Consider the following 13,441-nt stretch of genomic DNA (forward strand, 5'->3'; position numbering starts at 1 on the left):
TAGGTACTTTGTCCAATGTCATTAGACTGGGCGAAGTTCCACGGAACCGCCACCGATTCGTGCCTCCGTAGCGCTGCCGTCGCACCCCAGAGCTCCGGGTTTTCTCGCTGCCGCTGTGACAAAGGCTGCGAAGCGAGTGTGTGTGGCGGCAGTGTTGGCTTTTCTCGTGCACAGCAGGTTGATTATTTCGATGATGAGCTAATCGTGCATGATAACAGTCATACTTAAAGTGAACCATGATGACGTGTTGCATTCCCGGCTGCAGAAGTGGCTACAGGAGCTATGAGAACCGTTCCGTGCGTCCTTTTTTTTTTTTTGCCCTCCCAGCGATCAGCATCTTCGTGCGGCATGGAATAGAATCATTCCACGGGCAGATAAACGACTACGATCAAATCCCCAAGGTATGCGATCCACATTTTTACGAACAAGACCACCTGAAGAGCTACGTGCATGTCATCAATGGTCAGACTGTGCACACGCCGCGAGGCAACTGGTCACTTGCTAAGGGTGTCGTCCCCAAAGTTTTTTCAAGACTTCCATCGTACCTGTCTAAATCTCCAGAAAAGCAGCGAAAAAGAAGGATGGATAATCTCATAAATTCTACAGACCACGCTGAAGTGCCGCTTCGTGGAGATGCTGGCACGGATGCACTAAATGAACGACATACTGATTCTATTCGTGAAGCTGTGCAAGAATGAATAAGAATTCAGTGACATGGAATGTGTTCCGCTGCCTCCATCATGGTACAAGGTCGCATTTGAGTGTAGCGACGGCCCATTCATCGCAGTTTTAAAATTGAAGTAGAAGGAAGATGGCTGCGAATCGAAAAGTGTGCGGCAGTAGGAAGCGAGAAAGCGGCTACGGCAAGCGCTTTTGCCTGTGCAGCTGGGGCATTTTCGAGCGTGAGCGTCGCCACCGTCGATTGCCTGACATCGCTGATAAATTCTCTAGACAGGCTTTACTTTGGCCAAGGATTAAAATTGAAGGGTGAAAACCGAATTTCCGACAAGTGCAAAGCGCTGCGTACAGAGCCGGCATGTCTGCGTGCATCACTCGAAAGAAAAGGCAGCTGGCACAGAGCACTCGCCAGCAAAACATGATGCAAATAAGCAAAACAAACTTAAAGCCTTACAAAAACAGGCCATCAGAGCTGCGGCTGCAAGGGCTTCCTTCATGACAAACTTTGAAAATCTAAAACAGCAACTCACAAACAAACCCTCGCAATCAAACAACCACTAATTGCGCTTCCACAAGTGCAACAGCTGGCATTTGAAACGTCCTTGCAGCAAGTGAAAGTAAAAGGTTCTCCATTTCGCTGGTGTGCCCTGTCAGCACGGGTACAACCGGATTGCCCTGGAGACATTAAAGTGCAAAAGCAATATTGTGTTTGCTGCATTAAAATTAAATTTTTTTTAGTTCGGAGGATGTCCCATACCAAAAAGAAATGATCAGTTTGGTTTATTCTTAATTTGTTAGAAGAGTGAAATAATATCATCATCATCATCATCATCATCATCAGCCTGGTTACGCCCACTGCAGGGCAAAGGCCACTCCCATACTTCTCCAACTGCCCCGGTCATGTCAGAAATAATATGTTAACCTACATTTATCTGCTTTATTTTTATACTGCTTTTTTAAGATGTAGGTGACATTGAAAGGTCTGGAACACTTGTCCTTGACGAAATTACGCTCAGGGAGTCCATTGAATTCAAGAAGTCGACATACAAATTCGATGGCTTTGTGGATTTCGGAAACGTTGCAGGGCAACAGACACCTATTGCAGCTGACCACGCCCTCATGATAATGTTTATCCCACTCTTCCATAAGTGGGTGCAGCCAATTGCCAGTTTTGCTACTAGGGATGATGCGCCAGGCTTTGTGCTAGCAAAGAAAGACGCATGGGGCATCTGTTGTTGCTGTCATAAGCGACGGTGCAGGCAGCGACATATCTACGTGAACTCATTTGGGAGTGTCGGGCAAGCTATCCGAGCCCATCAACAAGACACCACATCTATAATTTGAAGGACACTTTCTGTTCTTCCTGTGTTGATGTGCCGCACATATTTAAGTGCGTCCGTAACCATCTCTTGTTACACACATATGAGAATATAATGTTCGTGTTCATCCAACATTATAAGTGTTACTCCTGTAGCATATTGTGACATTACTAAGCATTGATGTTTTTTGGGCTGGCTCTAACTGCATCAACTTTAAGCATTTCCAACTCCTTTACGAGACCGAGAAAGACCAACAGCTGAAAGTTGCGCCGAAGTTGACAGCTTCTCACGTGAATCCAGGAAAGCTGGAGAAGATGAATGTGTGAGTTGCAGCACAGGTACAAACGCAATATTGTGTTCGCTGCATTAAAATGATTGATTTTTTTAAATTCAGAGGGTATCCCATACCAAGAAGGAATAACCAGGTTGCTTTATTCTTAATTGGTTAAAAGAGTGAAATAATATGTTAACCTACATTTTTCTGCTTTGCTTTTGGTACAAGTGTAGCCATCGGCTTGAAACTCTACAGAGAACAGCGCAAGGCTGGTTTTGAAGGCACCAGAGGCAGAGAAAGCTTCACTAATCTGATCTAACCTGTTGCAATCTAACCTAATCTAACCTGTTTCACTCACTAAATGCAAAATGTACAGCGACCAGAATACGCGAGAACTCATCGCAAATTAAGGTACAAGCTATATCGCTTTGTTAAAATACTGTGTATTTGTACGTGTGTGCGTTAATGTACTACACGTTATTTTACACTGTTTCAGGTCATCAAAAACTTTCTGGAAATGCTCGATGCAACAGAAAGAAACAGCGTTAAAAAAAACACAGAACTCTTTGCATCACAAATGACCACAGAATCGCCACGCGTGACACCCATGTCCATTCTGCGTATTATCACATTGCTCCACGGGAAGGATGTGAGATACGTACGGAACGAATGGATTGCTGGCCGACGTTGGACAACTCTTGACGGACGACGGCCTGGATCAAGGAGATTGTCACCGGAGAATGATCAGGTAATGGGAATGAAGGGGCCGTCGCTTGTGCTGCTTCGACCTCACGACGAATGATGCGGGTCAAGTTGTCCCATCGCGACGGCTGGTGGAAGAGGTCGTCCCAGGACGGCGTAGCAGCTGTGTTGGGAAGTCGCGTGATGTGCTGGGATACCCGGCGGCTTTTAGCATGCTCGAGACGGCGGGACTCCTTGAGGATCGTATCGATGCTGGTGACGGTCGTAAACACCAGTAAGTTGAAGGCATCGTCAGCAATGCCTTTGAGGACGTGATTAACCTTATCGTCCTCAGACATGTTCGGGTCAGCCTTGGCACAAAGGGCCAAGACGTCAAAAATGTATTGCACGTAGGACTCGGTCGACGTCTGTACACATGTGGCAAGGGCTTTCTTGGCATTGACTTGGCGACCGAACGGATTGCCAAAAAGGTCGCGGAGCTTCTCCTTGAAGAGATCCCAGCTCGAGATCTCCTCTTCGTGAGTCTGGAACCATGCCAGTGGAGTTACGTCGAGGTAGAAAAAAACGTTGGCAAGCATAATAGTCGGATACCACCTGTGACTGGTGCTGACACGTTCGTATAAGCGCAGCCAGTCGTCAACATAAGGACTGCCGACTCCGGTGAAAATACCAGGATCCAGAGGGGGGGAAAGGCGACGTAGGTCGCGGCTGCAGGCAGACCCTTGTGTAGATGAAGTGCCGCCAGCAGGAGCCGAAGTCGCACTGTCGCCGTTGTGACCGCTGCGAAGCTCCATGACGGGTACGGGGAACGTCCGCCTCCACCAAATTAATGTTAGTAGCTGATGCCCAATGCTATTTACAATTTATTTACAGGGGAGCTAAGTGAGTGAGTGAGTGAGTGAGTGAGTGAGTGAGTGAGTGAGTGAGTGAGTGAGTGAGTGAGTGAGTGAGTGAGTGAGTGAGTGAGTGAGTGAGTGAGTGAGTGAGTGAGTGAGTGAGTGAGTGAGTGAGTGAGTGAGTGAGTGGTCCACTATAGACGTAAGCAAACGCCACGTCACCTGGCTAGGCCAACTCGGGGACCATCAGGTGAAACCTGACGGCCCTCTCGCGAGCCCTCTGGACTGCCAGGATTTGAGAGGTCTGATCCTGGGCCCTAATTAGCTTCATCATTTCCTCTTGAGTGAAAGGGGGACCGGCAGTGGCGCAGCCCCACAGGATATGTTCAAAGTCCGCATAATCACCACACAGAGGGCAGTCCGGGCTTGGGAACCGTTCGGGGCACATTGTGTGCAGCGCCGCGGGGCTCGGGTAACTGCTTGTTTGCAGAAGTCTAAGAGTGACTGCCTAGGCCCTGCACAGCGAGGAGTGCGGCAAATGTAGGAGTCTTCTTGACCGATAATTATATTTGCAGATTTCGTTGTACGAGCAGAGAGGCTCGGGTCGCCCAGGAGAGGACGCGTTGCCCAGCGCACGGTCAGTCAAACCTCGTGCAGCCGAGTGGGCCTCCTCGTTGGGGTTGATCGAGGCACCCTCAATGGTTCCAAGGTGCGTAGGGAACCAGGCCAAAGAGTGATGTTTGGTGTCTTTGGCACTTTGGGTGATACGTAGGGCCTGGGGAGCCACCATTCCCATCTGAAAGGCAAAAATGGCAACGCTACATCAAACGGGCACACACGTCGTCTTCCTCCTCCTCAGTGCAGCCACACTGTGGCGGCTGTTCCGTATCAATATTTCTGAGGTGGATTGCAGATTGCACTAGCGTACTGAAGTTTTGTCCTAATGGGGTGCTTTTTAAGCCAGAAGTTTCACGTGTTGGGGTGCTTGAGAAAAAGTTAAGTTTCACAAATCCCTAGGAGCTCTTAGCGGATGTTATGATATTAGTTTTGTGTTAGCACCAAGAAACATAGCTGTAGAAGGCGATGCCAACACATTTAGGTGATTGGGCGTGTTCGATGATTGAGTTTGTAACTTCACAGAAGTGAAGGGGGTTACGTTGGCAAGTAAGAGACACGAGTTTACGTTTTTTAACGTTTAACATCATTTACCAGCGGTCACACAAGTTCTGCACTTGGGTGAACTCCTTTTGTGGGGCAATTTGATCATTAGTTAGTTAAATCTGATTTATTGGCGAAAAAGCGACTAGGACTATGCTGCACCATGCACAGGGTAACACAATTTTTTTAGTAAGTGCAGCATACACTGCAGCCTTAAAACTTACTTAAAAATCTGTTTCGTCTAAAAAACTGGTCACGTGAGTCAGAGCTACCCGTGCGATTCTCCTAACTCAACATCGAGTGAAGTGGAATGTGTGAGTTGTACAATACGTCGAACTATTTTTGTCTATGCATTTCGAGATGTTGACACGCTAATGGCACATGGCAACAACATGTGAACGGCAGATCCAAATCACTCTGAACAAATTGACACAATGGTTTATTACAAAAGGCTTCCGTTTTTCCTCGGAAGGAACTGTTACCGGGATATTTTCTCAGTATAGGGGCTTACAACCGGGCCCCGCCCCTAAACTAAATGAAATAGTACTGCCAGTTAAGTGAGAAGACTAGTTTGTAGGGGTCATATTCGATACAAAGCTAAATTTTCTTGCCCCTAATAATATCCTAGAGGTTAAAACAAATAGGGCACTCAATGTACTGAAATTACTGGCCAGGAAGCACTGGGGTTCTGATCGTAAATGCCTCCGACGCAGTTATTGTTCTTTGGTACGCAGCAAAGGGGACTACGGTTGCATAACATATGGCTCAACCAAGCAATGTTGCTTTAAGCGGTTAGGTTTCGCGCATAATAAAGGGGTAGCTTAGCAACTGGTGCCTACAGTAGCTCACCTATTCCCAGTTCGTATTCCGAGAGTAACGAGCCGTCTCTAGATCACAGAAAAACGCAAGTCACGTTCGCACACGTTCTAAGAGTTTGCTCATCCGCCAGACCATATATGCCATAGTATTGTCACGCACTGCTACAAATGACTACACGACACGAACAAGAGAAATGCTATGACCACTCGCACTTAGATTTGAAGAAAAAAGACGTAACTGCAATTTCCTTACTGAAGGATTTTCTGTTATGCAAAGACCAACTAGATTAGCTCCTGGGAACTATTTCAGCAAATTTCTCAATTTTTCATTGACCGTCTCTAAAAAACAACAAGATACGCCTCGTGAACATCTACTAAAGAATTTCGCACAGTGCAAGACACATACGACAATTCCACGAAATTTTACACCGGTGGCACGAAGACGCCCATTTATGTTGCAAAAGGAATGTACGCGGAAGGGCACAGTTAGACTACCACGGTTTGCATGAATTTTCACTCCTGAGTGTTACACCCTGTGAATGGCATTTTACAAAATTAAAAGCGCCAAACACGATAAAGCAATACTATATACATATTCTTGAAGTGCGCGCAAGGCCTTCAGTGTACATTCACAGTACGAACCCGCTATAGGCGACATCCTAAGCATACTAACACATCTAAGCAAAGGGCAGACAATTCCTTTCTGGTGGGTCTCAAGCGACGTTGGAATCCCCAGTAATGAAAAGGCCGATAAATATGCAGCAAAGGCAAGAAATCTGAATATTTCAGAAGTTAGTATGCCTGTTAGGGATTCAGTTCAAACTGTTCGCAAGGCACTACTCTCTAACTGGCAATGCGAATGGAAATTGAGAGACAGCAAACTTCAGCTCATTAAACCTGTCCTTGGGGAGTGGAAGATATGCTGTCATCAAGAGCGTTTCATCAAAGTAATTTTCTGTCGACTTAGCATATGCTACATGCGCATCACACATAATTACTCATTGACAGAGGAGGAACAACCCACATGCGATAGATGCCATGAACCGTTAGCCTGCGGAAATCTCGAAATGCATATAGACAAAAATACTTCTGCTTATTGTATAACTCACATTCCATTTCACCCGATGGATAATCGTACTGTTAGCTCTGATGATGTGACCAGTTTTTTTGGATGAAACAGATTTTAAAGCAAGTTTTAATACTGCACTTAATAACAAAATTCTGTCACCCTGTGTCTGATGCACCATTGCCCTAGTCGCTTTTTCGCCAATAAACCCGATTTAATTAACTAACGATCAGATTTGGCTACAAAAGGACCTCAATCAAGCGCAGAAAGGGTGTGACCGTTGGCGAATGATGTTAAACGCTGAAAAAAATGTAAGCACGTATCAATTACTCGCTAAACTAACCCCTTCACTTCTCCTATGAAGTTCCAAACTCTTCCATGAACACGTCCAATCACATAAATTTCTTGGCATCACTTTCTACAGCAATCTTTCTTGGCGCCAGCACATAACTAATATCATACCATCCGCTAACATCTCCTTGGGATTCATGAAACATCGCATTCGACATGCACCCGAGCACCTGTGATTTCTGGCATATAAAACAATCATTATAACGTAACTTCAGTACGTCAGTGCGATCTAAAATCCAGCTCAGAAATATCTAACAAATTCGCTCGAATTATCCCAAAGCCCTGTAATAAATGCCATGAACTGTTATACACATATTATAGCGTGTCGACATCTCGAAACGCTATTTTCCGTTTCGTTCATCACGCATACTCATACTCCATCAGCGTTTCATCACTGAAGAGAATTCCCAGCCTCGAAAGTTTAGACTTTTGTCGTCATATTGTCACGTACGAGTTTGTGCCGCTGTGGACGATTGGACGTTGGGAGGTGAAGAGGAGGTTGAAGTGTCTTGACGATCGGTAGATGGTGGTACCCTGACTACTGAGCTACAACCTCGTAACTGTGTATATTGTAAATACGTATATTTTATTTCCCCGTAACATTTTGGTGGACGTGCGGGGTACTGTCGCCACAAGCCGGCCCTGGATCTTCGATGCGGGCGTCACATCGATCGGTTCCACTTTTATGGCTACTGACGCTGCCTCCGCCGCTGACGCTGCCACCATCGCTCAGACACCAGCGGAAGTAGTGCTAACCCAGCTACGTCACCCGAGAATCTTCATCGGCAGTGGCAAGGTCGACGTCGAAGACTGGCTGACGTCGTATGAACGCGTCAGTAAGCACAACAAGTTGGATATACTTTTGCTGGCCAACGTGGTCTTTTACTTGGGAGGAACCGCGAAGGTATGGTTCGAGACGCATGAAGCCGACTTTAGAAGCTGGAACTCCTGCAAGGAAAAGCTACGCGATTTTTTCGGAAGACCTGTGGGATGTCAAATGGAAGCCAAGCAAAAGCTAGCGTCTCGTGCCCAGACATCAACCGAATCGTACGTCGCGCACATTCAAGACGTTCTGGCTCTCTGCCGTAAAGCGCACGCGGACAAATGGAGGCCGATAAGGTCGGATACATCTTGAAGGGCATCGCAGACGATGCGTTCAACCTCCTGCTCTGCAGGAACTGCTCAACGGTTGAGTCCATCATTAAGGAATGCCGGAATATTGAGCAAGCGAAGGGCAAACGCATCGTACAACGCTTCAACTGGCTTCCGAATACGGCTTCCTCCTGCAACGAGCCTCCGGCGTCACGTTCGCCTACAACGCCAAGCTTGACGCAGGTCATCCGTCGCGAACGTGAGACTATGGCTCCAAGTTCTCACTGCCCCCATACGCATGACATGACCATCTCACTTATTCAAGCTGTTGTCCGCCAAAGAAATTTCGAACATGGACATCCAGTCTACCGTCCGCCCACGTCCCACCCCTACCGCTCCTGTCATTGCTTCTGCTGCCCCTCGACAATAGTTCCCGAATCGATATCGGAACCCCTCTGAGTGGCGCACACCGCATGACAGGCCAATTTGCTTTGCTTGCTCCCGGGTCGATCACATCTCCCGCCACTGCAGTAGTAACCGCTGGTACTCCTCGCCTCGACCATATGCTGATCGCCGCTTCGACCGAGACCCTCGGCCTCTACCGCCCCTCTCTGAACCATATCATGCCGGCCTTCCACCTCGGGGAAGCACCACTAGCCGCTCGCCCTCGCCGCAACGCCGTCAGTCCCGTTCGCCCACACCTCGACGTCCCTCGTACCCGTCCAACGCGGGCCGCTTCTCGGGAAACTAAGCAATGCAGCCCCCGGAGGTGCGGCTGCATTGACGACTCGGACTTTAAAACCTCTGCTGACCCCTACTGCTCGACCGAACCTTGTTGAAATTTTTGTTGATGATGTACCCGTTCAAGCCCTCATCGATACTGGTGCTCAGGTGTTGCTTGTGCGATCAGATCTTCGTAGCCGTCTCCGTAAAGTCCTGACACCTGCCGAGTCGCCTGCCGTCCGAGTAGGTGATGGCAGTACGACAGCCGTGATGGGAATGTGCACCGCCCTTTTTACCATTGCCGGCCGTCCAGTGTTAGTCCTGTTCACCGTACTGGCCGAGTGTCCCCACGAAGTAATTCTTGGAATCGACTTTTTGACCATCTGTACGCCTACTACGATCCATCACGCGGAATTCTTGTTGAAGGTTACTTTTTACTTCTTACTCTTACTTAAACTTCAAGAGCTCCAAGTAAGAGGAAAATTTTTTTCTACCATATGTTACCGCCAAATAACACACTTGTCCTCGGAGGCGCTGTTATAGAGGATATTGCAAAACTCTAGACTTACGCCCTAAATGCCGTTTCAAGCCTAACCTGAGACCAGTAGAGGTTTTAACCCTGACGCGCTGCATCACTAGATTTGTCCCTGAAAGCGAGCGCTGGGGTGCTATGCAGAAGATGCGGAGTTGGCTGAAACTCGCAATCTCCACGAGCCATGGCGACGTTCCAAATAAAAGAACTAATGGCAAGGTCAATCTAAATAGGTCACGAAGCTTGGAACGAAAAGCATGCGACAGCCTAATGTCAGAGATGTCAGGTGGTGGTACATCGCGGAAGTATTACATTTCCTTTACCAAAAATCACAAGATTCGAATACTTCGAAAACGGATATGTTCCGTTTCGAAACACTATTGGATCGTTCATTATTGCTTCCTTTTTTTTTGGAGGTAAGCTATCGAGAAAATAACTATTTAACGGTGAACAAAATTTAATGAAGTGTATATTGGGTTAGACAGTTCTCGTAATAGTAATAGGCGTAATAGCACAGCGGAAACACTCAAGCGAAATTGTTCGTGAACGGCGTGTTAATTGTAAACGGCCCTGTCGCACCACAGCAAAAATCGTCAGACGGTATAAACGCAGGCGACTCGCGGACTGTACAGTTCAGGAAAACATTTCGGTTGGATGTTTTCACTGGGGAGTGGGAAAGAGGCGATTATACGAAGCCAAGAGATGTCAGAATATGCAATTTTTGGAGCTACTGTGAATTCGTCTAAGAATAATTAAGGCGGCATGCCAATCAATGTCAGTCATACAAAGCGAGCATTTCTGCTGTCGACGTGTATTTGATTGGGAAGACCTAGAGTTAGATCAAATTATTACAACCTTTGCACAATAAACTAATGACATTCAACAATCAAGCAGTTGATAATTAATAAATTTATGGTACTTCATGAGTGTTTTTTCAAGCTCCGTTTCCTGTGAGGCATATCTACCGTTTTCGTGCAAAGTTCACCTGGAAGGCGTATTGACTGTGCATGCATGGACGCACATATCGAACTTCGTGCACATATAGACCCAATGCATTGAAGATGAATATTTATTAAAATTCAATTTAGTTATTTCTGCCTTGGTAAAGGTACAGACAGCGGAGTCGCAGAAAAAGCTGTCAGATACAGCTTGACAAAGCCGCAGCCCCCTTTCGTTTGGCAGCGTCTTCACAGCAAGACTTTTAAAACAAAGGTAATTGCACAGTGTAACAACAGTTATACAATAATGAGCAAGAACAAAAGGAAACAAAGCAAGATGATACAATATATAAACAATATTCACAAAAAAGAAAACAAAACCTACATGGTAACAAACGTAGCACCCAAACTACTCTTCGACGCATTGAAGAGGTCAAAATTATTATATATATTAGCTATTACATATTCGTATAGAGCTACCAATCCCTGCAAAATTTAGATCGCAAGTTTTCATTACACACGCACGCACGCACACGCACAACACGCACACACACACCAAGAAGGATACAGCGAAAAAAGAAGAAAGGAAAAGTATGGGGAACCGCGGTCGTCTTGCGCCGTCGCATCTCCCAGAACGAATGAAGAGCTTCTTGGAACGCAGGGACGGGCGATTCTCTCCGTCAGCATCAGCTCCTACCAGCGAGGACGGGGCGAGAAAGCGAAGCGGGGCTTTGCTGTTCGTCAGGCGCAACGCCGCCCGCTCGCGGGGCCGCAGGCAGCTAGGGCGGCAAGGGCGCCAGTTCCCGCCAAATGCAAGCCCTGGATGCCAGCTCGTTTCGCGTCTCGATAGTGGACTAGTTGGTGCATTTCTGTTATCATGGACTGCGCATATAAACGCAAACTACACAAAGTAACATGGACAAGAAGAACGCTAGCCCTTTCCATGGAGTGGAGCCGCCTTGTTTCGCCGTTCAGAATATGCGTACTCGTAAGTGGAATCTTAATTTTACGTTGTGTAATACATGACCGCCTTTGTCAAGTGAACAAAACTCGCTTTGTATTGCGCAAATGGTTTTGCAATGTATGATGAACTCCTTGTTCTTTTGTTGTTGTTGGTGTTGTTGTTTCTGGCAGGAAGAAAAAAGAAGAGCTTTATATGAGAACGGATCAAGCGTTCGAGAGTTGAGACAAGGAAATGTGAGACGTACTTTCATGTATATATTTCAATCTTATTTTTTCGTCTTGTAAGCGTGGGGTATTTTCCTTTATTTTTTTCTAGGAAACATTGGAACGACGCTGCTTAAATTGAAGCATGGTCTGCGAATGACCTGCTACGCTCGGAAGTGATATCACCATTCGGGAAGAAATCAGGTAAAACGCTTGTCTGTTTGTCATTGCGGAAAAGTCAATTAATTCGATTTCGCTTTTGTTCCCAGAGATGAAAAAAGAAAACTCTAAATACCCAGTACTGTAAGATATACGTCTGGTACATTGCAGGTAAGAATGGATTGTGTGTGGCACTTCTCCGCATATGGACTTGAGTAGATCTAGGAACATCAGACAGAAAGGAATGTACGTGAAACACTGTGGACAACCGTTATGTAAGTTGTTCCTCAATTGTTCTGTCGTCACATTTTCATAGTTTACGTGTGAAACTTTGTCACTGCAGTATCGACGTTGTGTAAACCTATATACTTTGATCGCGTGGCTCTTTGCGTGCTACTTTGTTTGTGCAGCATGTGTTGTGGTATTCATTGATCGCCTCGCCTGGGTGTATATCTTTTGCAACAATATTCCGAGCCAAGTCAGTAAATCGATCCTTCCTGTCCTCATGTTTGCTTGGGCGGTTCTAAACCGTGAATCACGTCGCAGAAGTTGAACGCACTAATTTTAACTGGAAGTACACAGTATGTGTCTCTACATACATGTGCAACGACGAAATAATAATTCTGTCTGTGGCTGTGCCAGGATCAGGATTTGTTGCACACAAATGTGAAAAAGTCCACTAAATCATCTGCATGGTTCACAGAGTTATTCATTATTATATTATTTGTTTGTTCGTTTGTTTCAGTTTGTATGAGAACTGTAACTTTCCAAGATTCACTCTCGACGGGGACAGAGAAATACTGGATGATGTACCGTTCAGAGCCAAGAACATGGAACGGCTGAAAGAGAGACTCCCAGGCAGTATGCAAAACTCTCACAGCACACCAGTACTGTCCTTTAGCTGTATCGTACTACTTCAGTGAACAAAAATTGCTTGCAAATTGTTAACACTGCTGCGCGAAAAAAATTATTTACTTTATGATTGCAAAATAAACCCCAAAAGAGAACATTGCGTTCACGTGTTTCTTTGTTGCGTGTTACGTACTTATACTAACGAGTACAGAGAATAGTTAGTGGCGTTTAATTATGTTTTACATGTAAATTATACGCGCATGTCGCGTATATTAATTGTCAGCGCGAGTTAAACGCCTCTATTAAACTGTATATCGTTGACCTGAAAACGTAACACGCAGCAAAAAAAGAAACACCTGATGTGTTTTTTTTTAATATAATAAAGAATAAAGAAAAAAACGTCCGCACCCAGCCGATGGTCAATGGCAAACCGGTGCTTACGAAATGTTGGGTCGTAGTCGGCCCGCGTGCAGAGTGCACTCGGCCACGTCGGCTACAGGGGCCGGGCCTTTGCCGATGGTCGTTAGACGTGAAGCCAGTGTCAATCCCCGATGCCGGCCCCCCCTCGGGTGCCGAGGTCGGGCCAACCGTTTTGCAGTCGGCCAGAGACGTTGGGCCGACCTTGTAATGGGGACTTTCTGCTGCTCGGGATATTGGAAAGGCCAAAGCCTAATTCTTTATTGAACTGGAATGATATGCTTGCTTTGCTGCAACTATTTATTGTCAAGTTTCACTTCCGTTCGCAGTGAAGTTTCATGAGTAAAACGGGTTCAGCA

At 46.2% G+C, this 13,441-nt stretch overlaps 1 long non-coding RNA gene across 1 annotated transcript; it reads left to right on the top strand.

The window, feature by feature from the left end:
- The first annotated feature begins 11,626 nt into the window (after window positions 1-11,626).
- Window positions 11,627-13,194, top strand: LOC129383608 (uncharacterized). The gene is made up of 3 exons (XR_008611475.2): window positions 11,627-11,684; window positions 11,767-12,088; window positions 12,559-13,194. It is a non-coding gene; the product is annotated as an uncharacterized lncRNA (long non-coding RNA).
- Window positions 13,195-13,441: the final 247 nt, after the last annotated feature.

The sequence above is a fragment of the Dermacentor andersoni genome, chromosome 8 (genome assembly GCF_023375885.2).
Source record: "Dermacentor andersoni chromosome 8, qqDerAnde1_hic_scaffold, whole genome shotgun sequence".
NCBI classification, from domain to species: Eukaryota; Metazoa; Arthropoda; class Arachnida; order Ixodida; family Ixodidae; genus Dermacentor; species Dermacentor andersoni.